This window comes from Pongo abelii, chromosome 6, assembly GCF_028885655.2.
Source record: "Pongo abelii isolate AG06213 chromosome 6, NHGRI_mPonAbe1-v2.0_pri, whole genome shotgun sequence".
In the NCBI taxonomy this organism is placed as follows: Eukaryota; Metazoa; Chordata; class Mammalia; order Primates; family Hominidae; genus Pongo; species Pongo abelii.
This window is the reverse complement of record NC_071991.2, coordinates 95018958-95040495: the sequence shown is the minus strand read 5'-3', so window position 1 is coordinate 95040495 and position 21538 is coordinate 95018958. Positions and strand designations below refer to the sequence as shown.

At 34.5% G+C, this 21538-nt stretch overlaps 1 long non-coding RNA gene across 2 annotated transcripts; it reads right to left on the bottom strand.

Moving 5' to 3' along the window:
• Positions 1-545: 545 nt before the first annotated feature.
• LOC129060264 (uncharacterized) lies at positions 546-20588 on the bottom strand. Of its 2 annotated transcripts, none has more exons than XR_010140789.1 (4): positions 20495-20588; positions 17233-17370; positions 8490-8557; positions 546-598 (listed from the first exon to the last, which is right to left on the bottom strand). It is a non-coding gene; the product is annotated as an uncharacterized LOC129060264 (long non-coding RNA). The 2 variants fall into 2 exon arrangements; XR_008526843.2 differs by having other exon boundaries at positions 20424-20580.
• Between the last annotated feature and the right edge of the window lie 950 nt (positions 20589-21538).

Genomic DNA, 21538 nt, shown 5'->3' with positions numbered 1-21538 from the left:
CATTTCTGTATTCTGCGCACCTGGCACAATCTTATCCCTGAAAGCTCAGGAGACATTTCCTGAATTAATTCACTCCTTCTATAATTACTATTGAAATTTTTTCATCTTACCTTTTTGAGACTTCTGTCTATCCTTTGACAGGAAAATATAGGCAGAGGACTTGATCTTATTTAAATATGTACCAACTAAATTTCATCTCTTCCTTTTCTATGGGAATATTAAAAATCTCATTTTTTTTTTCAGAAGAATGGTTTTAGCTTGAATCATTTGATTGATCACTTAGCAAAAGAACTTCAGCTTTAGAACCAGAAGATCTTGGTTAAAATCATTTATCTAAATCTAAAACATTGATGCTGTTACCTATCTCTCAGCATTGTTGTGATTATCAGCAAGGATAACATCAGTAAAGCACTTAAAGTCATAGCTGCTCAATGACATCTTCTCCAATCTCTTCTTTCTACTTTCATCCTGCTCTTTTTAAGCCATCGTTGATGGATTTTATGAGCCATGAACAAATTCAAATAGAAACAGCAATTAAAATCTTACTTTTTGAAGAGGCACCATGCAACAGCATAGAGGCACATCACAAAAAGAGCTCCTGTTAGAGTTAATAATGCAGGAATCCAGTTATCAGGAATCCAATAATATGAAATCTTTATTAAGACAGAAGTAGTAATCTGAGAAATATAATAAATATAAAGTATTAATGGCAGTACAATGGACATATAAAGATGTATATGCTGTGTAGAATATCTTGCATATTTCACTTTATTTCTTCTTTTTGAATAATTAAAAACAAATATAGCAAATTACAAGGCATAATAACTAACATCTCTTAATGCCACAAAAAACAAACATCATTTTTTTTTTAGAAACAAATGTCTGTTTATAATATTTCTTCTGGCTAAAATTCTTTCTCCTGTCTTGCCTTCTTGGTGAACGTTTGTTCATTATGATGGTTATCCTCTACCATTGCTCTTGCAAGAAGCCTGACTTTGGGGTAGAAATTACCATACCCACACCCTCTTTTCTTATATTTCTACTGTAACATCTAGAATACCTTACCACATTTACTTCCTTTGTGATTCTTCCTACTAGGAAATAAACTCCTATTAAACAGAACCATTCCTTGCTCATCTTTGTGGATTCTCTGTAGTTCTTGGCACAGAAGACAATAATTAGTGTTGGCTCAACGACAGATAGAATGAATCAGCAAGTTTTTAATAGGGCAAAGCATTATTTCAAAAATGGGTCAGACCATTGTTGCCCTTTCCTGCTTCCTATCATAAAAGCACAAAAAGTTTTTTACCCAAGTAATTTTCCATTACTATCTAATGTGTGACCATTTAAGAAGCTAGCAATACAAAGTTCAACACAGATTTTAATGTAAAGTCCGTGACCAAGCAACATTACCTTCCCAGCAGATGGCAGCATACGATAGGATAAGTTTTGTGAACGCTCAAGTACTAGGTGTCTTTTCTTTCCTTCCTTCTTTCTTTCTTTTTTTTTTTTTTTTTTTTTTTTTTTGTGAGACGAAGTCTTGTTCTGTCACCCAGGCTGGAGTGTAGTGGCAGGATCTCGGCTCACTGCAACTTTCGCCTCTTGGGTTCAAGCGATTCTCCTGCCTCAGCCTCCCGAGTAGCTGGGATTACAGGCATGCACCACCACGCCCCGCTAATTTTTTATATTTTTGGTGGAGATGGGGTTTCACCATGTCAGCCAGGCTGGTATAGAACTCCAGACCTCAAGTGATCCAAATGCCTCAGCCTCCCAAAGTGCTGGGATCACAGGTGTGAGCCACAGTACCCGGCCAGGTGCCTTTTTTTTCAACTGGAGTCTTGCTCTGTCACCCAAGCTGGAGTGCAGTGGTGCGATCTCGGCTGACTGCACATTCCACCTCCTGGGTTCAAGCGATTCTTCTGCCTCAGCCTCCTGAGTAGCTGGGATTACAGGCATACGCTACCATGCCTGGCTAATTTTTGTATTTTTAGCAGAGATGGGGTTTCACCATGCTGGCCAGGCTGGTCTCCAACTCCCGATCTCAGGTGATCTGCCCGCCTCAGCCTCCCAAAAGTGTGTCATTTCTTAAGCCAACATAATTCATGAGGCTGATTTCACAGAAATAATAAAAGTAGAAAACAGAACTCTGCAAAGAAGGATCAGTCAACAATGGTAGTAACAGAAAAAACACTGCTTATACAATTGAGTGAGAGGACTCCTGATTACTTTGTTGAATTTTGATAGTTGCAGAGATCAACTACTATAGGACTGAACATTTTGTTTTATACAACAATAAGGGCATGTCTGGAAAGATCAAGAAAGGCTCCATAGTGTCAGGTGAAGTATTGTGGCCTTGTTTTCTTAAATAAATACTACTCTGTATTTCCAGATCATAGACTAAAAGAATGACAGACAACTTGATTACCACACTTAATCACCTAGCTCTATTTACAGCTGGTTAAGAAATAATACCTGCACTAAGCACAGGTATGGGGAAGAATGTCACGACTAATATAAGTAAAGATACCACAGCCCACACCTGTTTAACTTGCTTTCTTATTCGTTCTTCCGTCCTTCCTTAACTCCCTCCCGACTTCCTTCCTTTTTTTCCTTCTTCCCTTCCTTTCTCTTTCTTTTAACAAATATTCATTGAGCAGTTACTACATTTCAAGAATCGCCATATGAAGGAAATAAAGAGCCTGACAAAGGTGTTTGTGAGAAAACATTTGAAAACATACTCTTAGAATATGTTTCTTTCTTCATTGGACACATTTGGTGACAGCACGGCAGATTAAAACCAAAAAGGGTAGGGGTAGCATTTATTTAAAAGCAACTGTTTGTCATGATTCCTGCTGAGCCTTTTAGCTATATTATTTAGCTGTATTATTAACATAGCCTTTTAGCTATATTACTTGCCCATTCTAAAAGAGATGTTTTCAATACCACCAATTTACGAAGGAGGAGCTGAAGCTCTGTATGTTAACAAAAGTTCCATAGCCACTAAGTGGCAGTATTGGTATTCAGATAAAAATTCATGTATCTCCACTAAGTGGCAGAATTGGTATCCAGATAAAAATTCATGTATCTCCAAGACCATGTTCTTTTCAGTGGACTAGGCAACATCCCCCAAAATGAGGACATATGAGAGTTTTGAGAAAACAATCCAATTCCTATATCAAGGCATGTAGGTATCATTTTGTAAATCACCATTATAGTCATATAAAAGTAATTACAGATTTTCATCCATGAGAATTTAACTGTGTAGAGTAAGTTCGAGGCATTTGAAAATTGCTTAAAGGTTAGTTGAAGGAATCATCCTAACTTCCTGCACTTCACTTGCCTGACAAAAAAGGGTAGATTTCCTGATTTCTGTTTTCTCTGTCTTTTATTTACCTCTGTCTCATATACACACAACTAAAGCTTTTATCTTAATTAATTCACATTTTTTTCATATTTCAAAATCTAAGATAAGTAGGAATATTACATTTTTCACTTGTAATGTAAAAGCAAAATCTTTGTATAGGGATTAAATATAATATTAACGGTTTATATTTATATAACATTTATTACAAGAGCTTTCATATCTCTTGTTTCATTTAATCCTCACAAAATTCTTTGTACAATACATACAGCTATTCTAATCTAATAGCTTTAGTAATCCATGTACACAGAGTAAATCCATTTACACAGAGTAAATACTGAAGTGTACCTTATGTGCAAGCTGGACACTTTCAGCAATATCCTCTTTCAATTGGCAAGTCAAAACATTTTTAAAGAACCAAATTTGAGGATTAGCATTTGATCCTCTCAGCACTTCCATAGCTTATTCCATTATGCCTTTATGTTTTCATTGTTTGTAAACTCTTTGGAGGCCCCAGTAGATAGTAACCATGAGGGTAAAGGCAAGTGCCTGGCCTTATCTCTGGCAATTGCCTTCTGCCTGAACCTGCTGCCTCCAGTCTTCTCTTCTGCATTCTATCTTTCACTCGGCTGGTTTAGTTTCAATTATTCATTTACACTTCCTAGGAATCTAACATGGCTTTGTATTGACTACAAAACAAAGTCTAAAACCCACAGCATTGAGTCTAAGCCTTCATCAATCTACCTGGTATCTCCCTTTTTGGCCTTGCCTCTGGCCAGTGCTCCTCACATGCTCCAGACATGCTTGGTTTCTTCCCTTTCAAGAAAAGACTATGCACTCCTATATCCATGCTCCTCAATTTCCACCATGTTGAAATGTCTTTGCTTCTCATTCTATCCATCAAAGACGTACATAAAATACAAATATCTCCTCTGGGAGTTTCTCAATATTCTTCAAATCAGAATTTGCCATGTTATCTGTCCTATATTTATTTACACTTCCTTTACAGCACTTGTCAAAATGACTTGTAATTTGATTAATTGGAAACCAACCTCTATACTTACTATGGCTTCTAAGTCTTTGCATAATATGATCCCTGTCAATCTCTTCACCTCATTTCATTATCTTTTTTCCAACTCACTTGCCTTACAAGTCAGGAGACTCTTCAAGCCTTGACCATTTCTCTGTCTCTTTGCCGGTCTTTCTGGTTCTACCACTCACTAAGTCTGTGACCTTGATAAAGTTATTTAAATTTCTGGTGTCTTCATTTTCCCCTTTGTAACATGGACAAAAACAGCTGACACTAAATATGATTTAATCAAATGATGTTTTTATGTGGAAATTTTACATATAAATATAGATTCATAAAGATCATTTCCATGACTAGGAAGTTTTTTGTCAGATATTAATTAAATTAAAATACTAAAATTTGATATGATTATTGCATCTTAAAATTTCTGAAAGTTATTTTAGATTATATATATAATTATGCAAAGTGTACCTTTTTATATTTACTTTTAAAATGTAACTTAAAACTCTTTTTTCCACAGCTTACAGTTTTGCCTAAGCAGAAAATATGAAGATACTTATACTTGGACAACTGAGCAGTTACTCCTCCCTGTCAGGAACATGAGGAGTGATGAAATAAATGGCTAAGGATTGACAGGACCCTGGTTTTTGTATGTCATCAGACATTTATCTTACCATTAGGTAAATCACGAGTGAAAACAAAAGAATTTCCCATCTGTCATGTGGTCATGCACTAAGCTTCTTACAGCTGTGCACAGTTAATTTGGTTTGATTCATAACCTTAATTACTTAACTTGTTATATTTTACAGAAAAGGCAATAATAATAATCTTCCCTGTCATGAAATCTTTCTTCAGTGGGCATTATAGTCTTAGCAGATGTGCAAGGCTATGACCTAGAAGAGTAAAATTTATACTATTTCTGCTGGCGTTCAAATTATTTCATTTAATTCTCACTGGAAGAAGATTATTTAAAAGGTTGCAATTAAGAAATTTTCATTCAAGTATGTCTAATGGATACTTCTCATGATCTGTTTCAAATAGTGGTAAAACTTCTAATTTAAGAAGAAATGCTGGTCTTTCCCATTTGCTAAGAAAATTACTATAAAATTTAATAAATATTAGAACATACTTTTAAAAATATCAGTATAAATAATAAATAAATATAAAATAAATAAAATAATAAAATAAAATAAAACATTTTTTTCCTTAAGGAGAACTGTAAATGAGAACTGGAGGTTTGGTAACTATATCAGCAATCTCTTACACTTGATGTTTTCAAACAATCTTTCTGTGTTTATAATCAATTAATAAACATTTATAAAATAAAATAACAATTAATAAATATTAATATAATGCTACTAGCTATTAATCACCTTCTATATTCTGGTCACAGCACCAGGAGAGGCTTCTAAAATAGCTTTTAATAATTTCTAATGAAAATTGGAAACTGAGGTTCAAAGGTGGTGAATAATTCAACCTAGTTTTACAGGATGATCTAGTGAAAGCTGGAATTCAAACCAAGACCTGTCTTATTCCTAAGGCCACACTACTATTGCACTACTTGGACCTTAAGATTGCTTAATAAATGTGAAAACTGTTTTGATACAATCTATGTGAAAACCGTTTTGATACAATCTATGTGAAATTATATTGTTGGCATTTCTTTAATTTCAAAATTTCATTTGAAAACTTTACTTCCCTTTGATTAGAAGTCCTGGTCATATTACAAATGACTGAATATGATTAAAATTTAAAAATTAATGTTGTCAAAATTGTTTTCTGAGCCTTGTTACTATAAATAAGTTAACCGTTTTTTTCTTTTACTATAATATTACTCCTCTAGCTTCTTATTCATTCTTAATCCTACGTACTAATTCAATTAATATATGTCATGCAAATTTGAATAAATGCATGAAAAGAAAAAAAGGAAAAAATATTTAAATATATAAAGACAGAAATTTTAAGCGATTAATTGCACAACTAGTATTTTTCTTGAATGAAAGGTCATTATTTAGGAGATCAAAACAAAATGATCCAAACCTAAAAATTGTTTAAATCTCTTTAATCAGTGACTTGTCTCACTTTGACTATCCATATCATTACAGTGGAATGACATGGGGCTTCCTTTATATTGTGTAAAATATTAGGTACACTATTAGTTTCTAGCTTATAGGTAATCTTTAAAAATAAGTCAATTATGCTAATAAAAACTAGTGTAAGTAGTGTTCTCTTTTTAATAAGGTAAGACATTATTTTTCTTAAAAATAAACTTTAGCTCTTATGTTGAATGGCCTAGGAAGACTTCATTGAGCATCTTTAGGCAGCAGAGTCATCAAGTGGAATCAGAAAAGGAAATGTATATCAATTGTACAGGATGAAATTTGCTTATGAAACGACAGGCAGATATATGTCATGCTGATTTTCCTTAACTTTGTTTACACCCTTTTAAATAGCTCCTTCCACAACTCTTCTCATTTTTTCTGTCTGTTTCCTTCTGAGAGTCAGATGGACACAAAGACCAATAAATAAATTAATGTAAAATGTGATTCTCACTATTCATGCAGCTTGTTTTTTATAGAATGGTTAAATGTGAAATAATACACACAGAAATAGTCAAACAGTTGCATAACTTATGTCCCTTATCAAATAAAAGAAAGTGAAATATTTTGAGGGTCACCAAGAGATTTTGCTCCCAATTCACAAATAGAAGGGTGACTTAGCCCCTTAGTTCCCATATTCACAATTTAAGAAGAATAATTAGATAGTTTATAGGTTGAATATCAGAAGTCCCAAGATAAGCAGCAAACATTTCCATTGTCCCCCAGTAGGTCTAAGGGCTCTTTTATTGTTGTTTCACACAGGGGTAAATACATACATCATATCTCATCATGCATCTGTCCTGTATGCTTGGCCAGACCAGACAAAAATGGGCATCCTTTCTTTTTAATATGTTTTGCCACAGCCTCTCCAATTTCTGGCATACCATAAAGGTATTATTTTCATCATCATCAACTCATTACATCAATGCTTCTTTACTAATTTTTTCTTAGAAACAATTTGAGGTAAGAGAGGCAGATTTGTCATAATTCTGCTACTACATTTAAAGATATATTATTTAATATATATATTTTTATCCGTCTTACAAAAATAATATAAATCAATATTGGATGTCTGGGGGATTCATTTTTCTTTAAAAAGCATGCATGAGTTAATCAACTTTGAAAATATAGAAATACTGTAATGTATTTCTATGGAAATACATTATAGTGTATGGAGCAAACATGTTCTCTGGAAATAGACATATCTGGGCTAAAATTATGACTTTCACTTAATTTGAGCAAGTTAATTTTTTTGTTTGGAACAATGTTACCTAGTTTGTAGAGTTTCTATGAGGAAGAAAATACCTTATGGAAGTTTATAGCATTCAGTAGGCAAACAATTTGTGACCATTATTATCCACTACTATTATTTTGCAATTTAAGTCTTCATATTAGGAGAAGACAAAGAACAACAAGAGAACCATAATTCATGGGTTAGAGACATCAGGTAATCATTGAAATAACCACAATGAGCTCCACTTCCTAGGCTGACAAGGCAGGGTGGATATTAAAGCATAGTTGACAGCAAGTAATATATTTCTCTAATCTCTACAGGCGTTTTGGATAGAGTCTAGTGAATATTAGACTGAGGCTAGCAGATAGTGCTGGTGGCTTCCATGGGTACTCTGACTTCAAAAAAATATCCATATCATACATAAACATTGCTAATTTCTCTTAAATTTTCTTCCTATTCACCATAAATTTTTCTGCCTTTCTATGTCTACTAAAGAATAAAACAGGTCCAATAATGTGCTGGTAAACCAACTTTAAAAATGTAAAACAAAACCAAAAACCTGGTATGTAGTATTTGCCAATTTTTGTGATATAAATATTCCCACCATTACCTATTTAAAGCTACCAAATGCTTAGCAACAAGACTACAAAATTTCTGCATGCTTAACAATAGGCTCTCTCGGCTGGGATAAGCCAGCTCCAGCATACTACTGTTCCAAATTATCAGCTGAAAGCAGAGTTCCAAGAGTATTTGGTTGTAAATTACCTTATGAGGTATATGTAGTAACGGTTTGGTCTTTGATGAGTCAAATCAGCCTTGGAAAAGTAATGTGCCTGTGCAACGAGCACAATAGAAGAAAAAACACATAAGGTTACAAAGATGTAAGTCTCTGGTGTGTCTAAGAAGCCATAATATCCCAGGATTCGTCTTTAATGTCCAAATTAAGTGAAAAGCACTAAAAAATTCCAGTTTTGTCACTGTATGCAGCTCTTAAACTTTTTTTTAGTTCTTCACTGATGGTTTAAAACCTTTTCATTACTGATTTGCATCATGAAATATGAATGGTTGAAATAATGAAAAGATTGGACAGTTATTTATAGACCTTCTCCTTCCTAGTCTTCTGCTTATACATTGTTTATGTTGAAATCAGAGTAAAAAAACATAGTTATAAATTTTGATGATTTAAATATACCTTTCTTTCATTTTGTCAAAGTGGACATTAGTTCTGGAATTTTTATTATGGGCTCAATTTGCTACATAAAGATAGTTTCAGGAATTTTGATTCATAATTCCTTGGGGATCACATTTGCAGGAAATGGTGTCTAGCCAGTTACCTCATTGTCTCTTTAGCCAATCTGGACTCAAATTGGAAGAGTTTAATTCAGTTCATGAAACATGGCTTAATGTCTTCTCTACCTGCCCTGAGAGAGACCTCCGAATAATCAGGTATGGGTTCAAAGACTAAGGTTAATCAGGAGACAGGTATGGGTTCAAAGACTAAGGTTAATCAGGAGACAATATACAACAGTTTTGTTTATTTTGTTTAATTTAGGGTTGGGCTTACTTATCATTAGCTTTTTTAACTAAGTTTTTCTACACTTAAGATAAAAGGATTTCTTTCTATTCTCCTTCCTAGGTTTCAAGGTATTATTTTACTTATTCTAATGTCTACAAGTGCATGCCAAATATTGACATATATAAAGAATATATTACGTAAAACTTTCCCTGTAGCTATGTGTTAGTGACTTTTACTATATACTAATAGAAACATATTTTGCTCATGAAAACATTTTTTTTTTTTTACAAATTCAAAAGCACTGATAAACTCTTGTTTTTAGTCAGTGTTTTGCAACGTGGATTCCATGGATGGGTTTTACAGGCTCTAAAATTGAATATAAAATTCATACATGTACACACATGTAATATGTATGTGTTGTTCTAGAGAGAGGAGCCATAAGCTTTCATCAGATTCTAACACAGTTCATGAACCTCCTCTCCTCCCAATTATGAACTATCACATACCTTTCTGATAACATATGACATTGGTCTTTGATTTATCAGTACCATATTTGGCATTGTAAAAGTTGCAAAGATCTTTATTGAATGCTTTCAGAAGATTACAGTTTATGGGATGCTCTAATTTTTTTCTAAAGAAAGTAGAATGAAGTTTTCCTTAAAAAATCTGCATTTATAGTGAATTTCATGCTGAAGGTGTCTCCCATAATATTTGTCATGTAATTGAATTTGTTCTTACTTTGAACTTTTTATCGTTAGGCCTTTTTTTCCCTCTAAAATTCATAGACATTGCTAGCAATCTGGCTTTAAGAATGTTCTATTTCTGCAATAGACATTTATAGTTATATTTTAGAAGCAGATAAAATTCTAGCAGTATATTCTAAGCACTTAGAAATGTTTCTAAGTTTTCATATCTCATCCAATAGTCTAAATAGAAAGATCTGCCTTGTGTTAATAATAATAAAATATACAGCCTATAATAATAATGGCTAGGTCCTAACAGAAATTCTCTTTCCCATGATATATCATAATATATATATTCTAATGCACACATTTTAAATAAAATAGATGGTGAATTCTATTAATTATGTATATTTTAGATGGAGCAGTTCATCTTCACATAAAGTACTATTGCCTTGATTTAGAGCTTAAGTCTTTCATCTGGATTATTAAAACAAGCTCCTAACTCGTTTTGTGAGCACTTTATCTCCATCCACCAATCTTCCCTTCATATTTTCATATTTTCACATCCTTATTCTAAAATCATTCATACTTAGAAATATCTGATACTGTCACCCTCTCTTGTAATCTTTCTTTAGATCGTCTCTGATTGGAAGACAAAGTCCATCTTCCTTAGGATGTTGTACAGGTATCTTCAAATTTATGCTGTAATAATCCTCCACTTTCTGAACATGAATGTTTATTATTGAAACCAGTTATAGTTGGATGTTCCACCATTTATAGTAAGAAGGGTTTTCTCTGACTTTCTTAACTTTGTTCGCCAACACCAAGCACAAGGTTTGACCATACAGTTGGGAAATAGACAGATAGTTGGAAATACAGGTGACCTTTATAACATACTGATATGGTTTGGCTGTGTCCCCACTCAAATATCAACTTAATATGTTTTGTATCTCCCAGAATTCCCACATGTTGTGGGAGGGACCCGGGGGAGGTAATTGAATCATGGGGGCTGATCTTTCCTGTGCTATTCTCCTGATAGTGAATAAGTCTCACGAAACCTGATGGGTTTATCAAGGGTTTCCACTTTTGCTTCTTCCTCGTTTTCTCTTGCCACTGCCATGCAAGAAGTGGACTTTCATGACTCTGAGGCCATGACTCTGAGGCCTCCCCAGCCATGCGGAACTGTAAGTCCAATTAAAACCCTTTGTCTTCCCAGTTTCGGGTATGTCTTTATCAGCAGCGTGGAAATGGACTAATAGAGTAAATTGGTACGACTAGAGTAGGGCATTGCTGATAAATACCCGAAAATGTGGAAGCGACTTTGGAAGTGGGTAACCGGGCAGAAGTTGGAACAGTTTGGAGGGCTCAGAAGAAGACAGGTAAATGTGGGAAGGTTTGGAACTTCATAGAGACGTGTTGAATGGCTTTGCCCAAAATGCTGATAGTGATATGGACAATAAGGTCCAAGCTGAGGTAGTCTCAGATGGAGATGAGAAACTTGTTGGGAACTGGAGTAAAGATGACCCTTGTTACGTTTTAGCAAAGAGACTGGCGTCATTTTGTCCCTGCCCTAGCGATTTGTGGAACTTTGAACTTGAGAAAAATGATTTAGGGTGTCTGGAGGAAGAATTTTCTAAGCAGAAAAGCATCCAAGGGGTGACTTGAGTACTGTTAAAGGCATTCAGTTTTATAAAGGAAGCAGAGCATAAAAGTTTGGAAAATTTGCAGCCTGACTATGCCATGAAAAAGAGAATCCCATTTTCTGGGGAGAGATTCAAGCCAGCTGCAGAAATTTGCATAAGTAGCAAGGAGCCTAATGTTAACCTCCAAGACCAGGGGGAAAATGGCTCCAGGCCATGTCGGAGACCTTCACAGCAGCCCCTCCCATCACAGGCCCGGAGGCCCAGGAAGAAAACACGGTTTTGTGGGCTGTGCCCAGGGATCCCGTACTGTGTGCAGCCGAGGGATTTGGTGCCCCGTGTCCCAGCTGCTACAGCATGGCGGAAAGGGGCCGACATACAGCTCAGACTGTGGCTTCAGTGGGTGGAAGCCCCAAGTCTTGGCAGCTTTCACGTGTTGTTGAGCCTGAGGGTACACAGAAATTAAGAACTGAGGTTTGAGAACCTCCGCCTAGATTTCAGAGGATGTATGGAAATGCCTGGATGCCTAGGCAAAAGTTTGCTGCAGCCGCGGGGCCCTCGTGGAGAACCTCTGCTAGGGCAGTGCAGAAGGGAAATGTGGGGTCAGAGCCCTCACACAGAGTGTCTGCTGGGGCAATGCCTAGTGGAGCTGTGAGAAGAGGGCCACCATCCTCCAGACCCCAGAATGTTAGATCCACAGACAGCTTGCACCGTGCACCTGGAAAAGGCACAGACACTTAATACCAGCCCACGAAAACAGCCACGAGGGAGGCTGTATCCTGTAAAATCACAGGGGTGGAGCTGCCAAAGACCATGAGAACCCACCTCTTGGATCAGTGTGACTTGGATGTGAGACCTGGAGTCAAAGGAGATCATTTTAAAGCTTTAAAATTTGACTGCCCCGCTGGATTTCAGACTTGGATAGGCCCTTTAACCCCTTTGTTTTGGCCGATTTCTCCCATGTGGAATGGCTGTATTTACCCAATACCTGTACCCCCATTATATCTAGGAAGTAACTAGCTTGCTTTTGATTTTACAGGCTCATAGGCGGAAAGGGACTTGCTTTGTCTCAGATGAGACTTCGGACTATGGAATTTTGGGTTAATGCTAATATGAGCTAAGACTTTAGGGGACAGTTGGGAAGGCATGATTGGTTTTAAAATGTGAGGAGATGAGATTTGGTGGGTCCAGCAGCAGAATGATATGGTTTGGCTCTGTTCCCACTCAAATCTCAACTTGAATTTTATCTCCCAGAATTCCTACTTGTTTTGGGAGGAACCCGGGGGGAGGTAATTGAATCATGGGGGCTGGACTTTCCTGTGCTATTCTCGTGATAGTGAATAAGTCTCACGAGATCTGATGGGTTTATCAGGGGCTTCCACTTTTGCTTCTTCCTCATTTTCTCTTGCTGCCAACACGTAAGAAGCGCCTTTCACCTCCCGCCATGATTCTGAGACCTCCACAGCCATGTGGAACTGTAAGTCCAATTAAACCTCTTTTTCTTCCCAGTCACGGGTATGTCTTTATCAGCAGTGTGAAAACAGACTAATACATGTGCCCAAATATAAATAATGGCTAGTCAATCCTGCATTTAACAAATGTTTAGAAATATTAGTTTTTTAAAGGCTATTGTAAAATATATAGGTGTGTTTGTGTGTTTACTCACTCTCAAGCAAATGTAAGTGATAACCTATCTGCATATCATTTTCCCTTCTTACACAATGAATTAGTTGAAACACAGAATTTCTAAGGTTACTTCTGGTTTGGTTACAGTTTTTGCACATATGTCTCCCTGCAAAGATGTGCGTATGATATGAGTGCACATATAAATATAAAAGCTGATACTGGTTATGGAGAAAAGATGGACCATTTGCTACAGTCTTTGGTAATAAATTCGTAAGTCACAGGTTGGTAATCATTTCAAGACAGTATTAATTGGTTTGCCTCTTTTAGCAAGCCTAATGTAGATTACTAAAGGAAAGTATATAGATTAGAATACCCCTTAGCTCAACTACAAATTTTAAAATCCTTTCACATCTTGCTGCAAAATTTGTTTGTCTATTATGTTTTATTACAATGTCTTCTGCTTTGCTAGATTTTGCTTTACTAATTGGGAAACTGAATGGTGGAAATCCATGTGTTAACATAAATTAGGAACTTTTTTTTCCTCAATGATACAGGCTAAATATGATCTCTCCCAAAGGAGCAAGATCTATTATAGCAGAGAAAATTGACTCAAAATTAAAGAGATGAGGTTCATGTTGAGCCAGAAATGAAAAACATTTTTTAACTGTTTGAAATTCTACGATAATACCTTACAATATCACTGACAATATAACTTAGTCTTAGGCAATATTTACCTGACTTATCAAACGATTTTAATATATATTTGTGGAATATGAAAGAAAGTTATATTGTCTTATGCCATGGAGTGGGGAGAGGGACTCAGAAGCATTTTGCTGATGACCAGGAGAATATTCATGATTTAAATAATAAATTATAGAGTTTAACTATATAAAATGTATGACTAAAAGCTCTAAAGCAGATAACACAGTTTTAGTGAAGCACTAAATAAGTGAGAATATTTTATCTGTGAGGGTAATTCGAGGAGCACTTTACCATATTAAATACTGATAGTTTAACAAAGTTCATGGGCATCTTAGATTATTTTCCTTTCAATTATTTTACAACTACTTTTTATGATACCTAACACATACACAAAAGTATAAAAATATTACAATAATCCACCAGATAGCCATCATACAATACCAATAGTTGTCAATGTATACTGTTTTATTTAATCTTTATTCTTTCTTACTCCTCTCCACCCCAAATTATTTTAATCCAAAAGTTAGACATCCTATCCTTTCATCCATAAGAAGTTCTTAATTCTAAAGTATTCAATTTTCTAATTTTTTTCTTATTCTAGTTTTGTGTTGTCTTATTTATGAAATCTTTCCCTATTACAAAATTAATAAGGTAGTCTTTTCAATTCTTTCTAAAGTATAGTTATTTTATTTATTATTGCCATTTTATGTCTATAATGCATTTAGACTTGATTTATAGGGGATTGTTTCTACTATGTCTATATGCATATCAGTTGCCCAGTATAATTTCTTGAAACTCTCATTTTTTTACCATTGCTCTGTAGTTTCACTTTGACAAACATCATATGACCACACGAACATTTACAAAATTGGATCATGTATCAGACTGTAAAGCAATTCCCTGTCTATTTCAGTTGATTGAAGTCACGAAGGTTATAATCTCTGATCCTAAATAATTATACTAAAAATTGAAACAGATAACTAGAAAATGCTTCATATCTTTAGAAGTTAAGGGAACAGAGAATATTTTAGAATGAATGAATAAAAATACTATGAGATCCAGTTAAAGCCAAATTGAAAGCTTATATATTTGCCCCTAAATGTATTTTTTGCTGGGTATAGAATTCTAGGTGGAGTTATTTTCTTTCTGTTACTCGAACATTTCAATTTTTCTAGCTTCCATTATTTTTATTATAAAGTCAGCTGTCTTGTGAACACTCATTTGAAGGAAATCTTTCCTTCTTTTCCACAACTGATTTTAATATTTCTTGTTTTATTTGGATTTTATGTAGATTTTCTATGTTGTGTTTAAGTATAAATTTCTTTTCAGTTTTTCCTCTAGGGAATCATGAGACTTCCTCAATTTACAGTTTGATATCTTTAATCAATTTTGAAAATATTTAGACACTGCTTCTTTTCTTCTCCCTGTCTCATCTCTCAAGTTAAAGTAAACCAGCTCTTCTCTTTCTCATTTTTATGTCCTCCCTCTCCGTTAGTAATTCCCATCATTTTTGTCCTTCCATATCTCATTCTAGATAGTTTCTTCTGACATATCTTCAGTTCTTAATTGTCTCTTTGGCTGTTTCTAATCAGCCATTAAATCCATTTATCAAGTTGCAATTTGTTATTGTATTTTCAATTTCTAGATATATTTGAACTGTTTTAGCATATTCTATTACCTTTTTAGTCTCCAACACCCTAACCGAATTTCAAACTTGGTTTACCTTTCATGAACTTAACAATAATTGAGTTTATGTTTGATAATCCATTACTTATAGCTACTGTGTTTCTGCTTTTTGTGGTTCTGTTACTTCTCAGTTGGTTATAGTATCTTATCTTCTCATGTGCCTGGCTATATTTAATCATGTGGTGTGTCAATTGGATTGAAAAATTATTAGACTAATTGGAAGGCTAGAATACTGTTACTGTGTTCAGGAAAAATTTTAATTTGCTTCTCTGAGACACTTGGTAGAATGACCAGTCCTATACCACCCCAATCAATTTTTTTCCCTGTGGATCAAGAATATTCAAATTTGTATTATACTGATTTTGTATAACTAACGCAAAACTTCTTGGCTATTAAGTCAAGCAATGGGAAGGCTTTTCTGTAACTTTTTAAATAAATGTGTTATGGACTAAATGTTTGTGTTCCCTCAAAATTAACATGTTGAAATCCTCACCCCTCAATGTGATGGTATCAGGAGGTGGGACATTTTTGAGGTGATTAGGTCATGAGGGTGGGTCCCTCATGGATGACATTAGAGTCCTTATAAAAAAAAACTCAGAGAGTTGTCTATCCCTCTTTCCATGGTGTGGGAACATAGTGAGAAGACAGCCATCTATTAACCAGAAAAAATACTAAATGTGCTGATACCTTAACATTGGGCTTCCCAGCTTCCAGAACCATGAGAAATATGTGTCTCTTGTTTATACCACCTAGTCTATGGCATTTTTTAATAGCAGCTTGAACTGACTCAGCCAAAGTGTATATCTTGTCTTCCCGTCAGACTGCATATTTTTCAAAAAAACAAGCTTGTTAAATATTTTATGAGTTCAATATGGTGTTATTTACATTAAAAACCTTTATAAGTTCTAATTTAAATCGAGAAAAGTATACTGTGATGAGAATCAACAGAATTACTAAGAATTCTAAACTAAATCTTGAAAGGGCCCATAAAAATGATTAACATTGATATATTTACTTTGATTCAAAATTAATGCTTAATGGCTTCAATAATTTCTCCTTACATTGATGATGAGAATCCAAATGTATTAAAACAACTGTTTTATTGATGTCTTTCATTGCCAAAACACAAGGTTAACTCCTGTGAGAGTTTCCAGGCACTTTCTATGTTTATGACTAACTCAGATGACTTTAGAATTATATTTCATCACTAAGTACTTACTGTAGTTGTAGTTGTAGTTGTTTTTGTGGAAGAAGTTGGCTGTGTTGTGGTCCAGGGAAGGACATGAATTATGACTGTTGTAGTGGCTGACAGCTGACTAGGCTTATTCCCACCTAATTCATCAGTGACTTCAATAAGTATCTGGAAAGTCATAGGGCTCTGAACCCCTTGAAATACCTCATACTGGAAATTTTGTGTGATGGCCAGAAAGGAGGATTAACACCTAGTCTCTGAAGTGTGAATTGATTATTTGTATTTCCTGAGAATGATTAGGTAATAAAAAGGAAATAAAATTACAGTATGTATTGTGATTTCTATTCTTACATTTTTATTTTAAAATATGTTTCATAATATATTTCCAGTGGTTACAAAATATCTCACATGAGTATCTTGTAAAATGGCAGAGAAATTACATTTTTGAAATTATATGACTTACCTCCTACAATTGAATAGCTCAGATGTTCCTGTGAAGAATCTTTGAACAGTTGAGCTGAATGAAAGGACTCTTAACAGTGGAATAAATTTGAGTTTCCAAATGTGGTGGATTGCATACAGGAGGCTCATCATTCATATTCTATAAAACATAAATATATTCTATTTCAGGTTATGTCTTAAAAATTTTGCTGTACTTCATAAATTATTTGCCTAATTTTTAGATGCATTATATTCAGCTTTATAACTGCTCATTATTTATTGCTTATCACTTACAGTTCATCTTGAATAATATATTTTAGTGTTTCATCACAGATACTTTCTAGTTTGGGGTTACTCAGAAATAAATTCTACATCTTATTTTTAATTTTATGAATGAGGAATTAATTTTTATTTAATAGATGAGTATTTCCTATGTAATAAGCCTAGGACAGATAATCATGACATTCATGAGATTATTGAATTTGAAAGTTAGATTGGAAACTCAATGGTATAGACATTATTAATCTTTAAATTACTATAGACAATATTAATAATTTCCCTTTATTCCAGGGGATCCATGACATCAAGTCTTTTAAACAATACCTCAGGAGCACTCACCACCTAAAAGGAAGCGTATTTCACTATTAGACAATCTTGTTGTTAGAAACATTCACTTTTAATGATTTCAAGCACTTTTTTTTGCATGTAAACTCAGCACAGATTTTGTTCTAAAGAAATTCACAATCTAGTAGATCATGTGACTTGTTTCAAACATCCTGATGATTTCAGCAATTAGATTGACAGTGGAATTATATTATCTTTGGGAATGTTTAAATTATTTGACTCTAGATTATAGAATCAAAGAGCCTAAGCTTTGACTTTGATACAAACTGTCTGATAAGCTACTTGCCACCATCTTTCTTCTTCCCTGTAACGGACATTGCTAGTCTATTAAAGTAACTGTTTCATTGATATCTGTCATTGCCAAAACATACGGATAACTCCGTGAGAGTTCCCAAGCATTTTTTATGTTTACAACTAATTCAGACTATCTAGAATTACGGTTCTTTCCTAAATTTATACTATAGTTATGGCTCCTGAAGAATATACACAGTCTCAGAGTTATTTTCAAAGTAATACTAAACGAAGACACTACTAATTTTTCAGAATGAAACGTAAAATCAATCCAATTTATGCCCTTGATTTAAGAAAATGAAGTGCCTACTTCAACTTATACTTTCCTTACTTTCCTTAGTAATACTTGGGCATCCTTGGGCTCTTCCTCTTTGAACAGTTAGTTTCTTAGAAGCCCACCTGAGAGAGCAGAGCAAATTCCACGGTATTTTTCTCTCCACTGCAGATGCAGCTTGGTTTGCTGGATTGTCGGCTGGAGGCCATAAAGGACACTTGCTAATATTTAAACTCAATTTCACTATTTAAGTACTGATTCCTTTAAAATTAAGGCATTGTTAACCATATTTCCCAGGAAATGACACATCATTAGTCTCCCTCTCTCCTTCCAAGTATAGCTTAAAAAAGGGAAAGATAGCATCTGTTCATTCACAATATTTTTCATAGCTGCTTTAGTAATAGTACATAATACTAAAACAACAAATATGTACTGATTATCTACCTACATTAATACATATACCACACAATAACCCCATGAAAAATATCCTGTGATAGAAAGTGAAAACAGAAAAAATAAAATGTTCAAGCTCAAACATAAATAAAGTGAGAGAACCTGAAGTCAAAACACATAACTCCACAGTCCAAATTTTAACTGGTGTGCTATACTGCCCCTCTACTTAATACTGCTTTCTACTTCACCATTATCAGAGTTTACACTATTACCAAATGTCCAGCTTCTGTTATGTGCTCTCAGAAAAAGTCTCTTTTACATTTTGAAAGATATTCTGAATAGTGTCACTTCATTGAAAGAGGGGCATTTCTCAGTCTTTTAAATGATAGTTCAGTTTCCATGCTCTCAAAGCTGTTTCACATCTAGCAAACTCTGTTTTTTCTGTTTTATAATAATTTCTTTATGTTTAATTTTTTTTTTTTTTTTTTGAGACAGAGTCTCACTCTGCCATCCAGGCTGGTGTGCAGTGGTGTGACCACGGCTTACTGCAATCTGGACCTCCTGTGCTCAAGTCGCCCTCCCACCTCAGCCTCCCAAGTAGCTGGCAGCATGCTCTATACCCAATCAATTAAAAAAAACTAAAATTTGTAGAGATGAGGTCTGTATTGCCCAGGCTTGTCTTGAACTCCTAGGCTGAAGTGATCCACCTCTGTCGGTCTTCCAAAGTCCTGGGATTACAAGCATGAGTTGCCGTACCAGGCCATACATTTTAAATAAAATTCTAAACACCTTCCCCTTGCTGATCAAATATTTTTTAAATTAACCAGTCATACCTGTAACATTTTAAACTGAAATTTTGGTTATAAAACACTTTCAAATCAAACACAGGTATCTAGTTTGTCTATGAAAAGAAAAATTATTGCCCAGTATTTAAACTAAACTTTCATTTCTTCCTATTTGTTTCTTTACATTTTATAAGAAAGGAAAAATATGCACATATATATTTCAAGAAAATGCCTGTAGAAAACCAGATGTGGAAAAGATATTGAAGGCACAAACAGAAAAACATTGCAGAAATCAATAATCAATAGCTATAATAAGATGTAGGTGAAAGTTATTGTAAAAATACATTTGTTTATTGTATTATCTTATATTCTGATTTTCCCTGGAGTAGAATAAACATTTCAGAAAAACTGTTTTCCTTTCGCTGAGAGAGAAATTGCTATTAATGTGAACACTGAAATCCACTCCATTACTTAAATAACTCTCATGTCCTATAATAATGTTATTTAACTTTATATTATCCTTAAGATGCCCCTCCCCCTTAAGAAAATGATATTTCTTCCATGTAAGGAATGCTTAGTAACCTTTTTAGGAGTAAGCTGAGAGTTCTTCAGATAACTATATTTTTTGGACCTACTTATCTGATCTACATAGCTTTCTTGCTTTGCAGAGTGTGAGTGCTAAGTTATAGAGTTTCATGCCATAAATACGTTCATACAAACTACAGATACATTTCACATACAAACACACACACACACACATCTATATCTAATGGCTGAGATCCTATGATTACAGAATAATCAAACTGTTTTAAATCCTCAAAACTGCATATTGGCAGGGTTCCTCACCTCTACAACTTTACATGATGTGTCCCTTCACAGAAAATTCATTTTACCACTTATTTGCCCACTGGACTTACTCATTCCTTCACCTTTTCCTCTCTCCTCAAGTATTCATTTGCGAAATAAAGCAGATATACTGAACTACTAATACTACTGATTGGAATATGCAGCAGGTCTTCCATAAACAATATATTGTAAAACAATATATTATTTAAATTTCAATTGTCTCACACTAAAACGTCATAGAATAGTACTTATGACCTCTAATGGCTTTATTATGAGGGTTCTAGCATAGTACCATCACTGTAAGCATAGTGTCAATTTATAAAGAAGCAATGAGAATTGTTTAAGAACAAGCGCTTTATGGTTATAAGAACAAGAATTATTAAATGGGAAGAGCATGAGTTAGTTAATTGAATTGGAATTATCCATGGATTTTCTTATGAAGCTTGTTACCTTTAAAACTGAATCCATATCAATACTATGCAGCCATAAAGAAGAATGAGTTCATGTCCTTTGCAGGAACATGGTTGAAGCTGGAAGCCATCATTCTCAGCAAACTAACACAGGAACAGAAAACCAAACACCGCACGCTCTCACTCATAAGTGGAAGTTGAACAATGAGAACACATGGACACAGGGAGGGCAACATCACACACCTGAGCCTGTTGGGGGTTGGGGAGCTAGGGGAGCGAGAGCATTGAGACAAATACCTAATGCATGCAGGATTTAAAATCTAGATGACGAGTGGATAGGTGCAGCAAACCACCCTGGCACATGCAGCAAACCACCCTGGCATGTTACACATGTTACATGCACATATGTAACAAATCTGCATGTTCTACACATGTATCCCAGATCTTAAAGTAAAATTTTTTTAAAAAGGGAATCCATATCTTTAATGAGGAATCAACAAGCCTAAAGAGGGTAAAAGCATTATTAAAAAGGATAAAGTAGAAGGACAATATCCTTAGTGAGTATAATAATATTCGTTATCCAGAAATTGTCAAAAGACTTTCAAAAATATTTATATGATTATTTATGGCTTTTATTTATTGGTGGCTTCCAAGTTCATCTCTTGACCTAATTTTCTAGAGCTGTAATTTTTCAACAATCTTTTT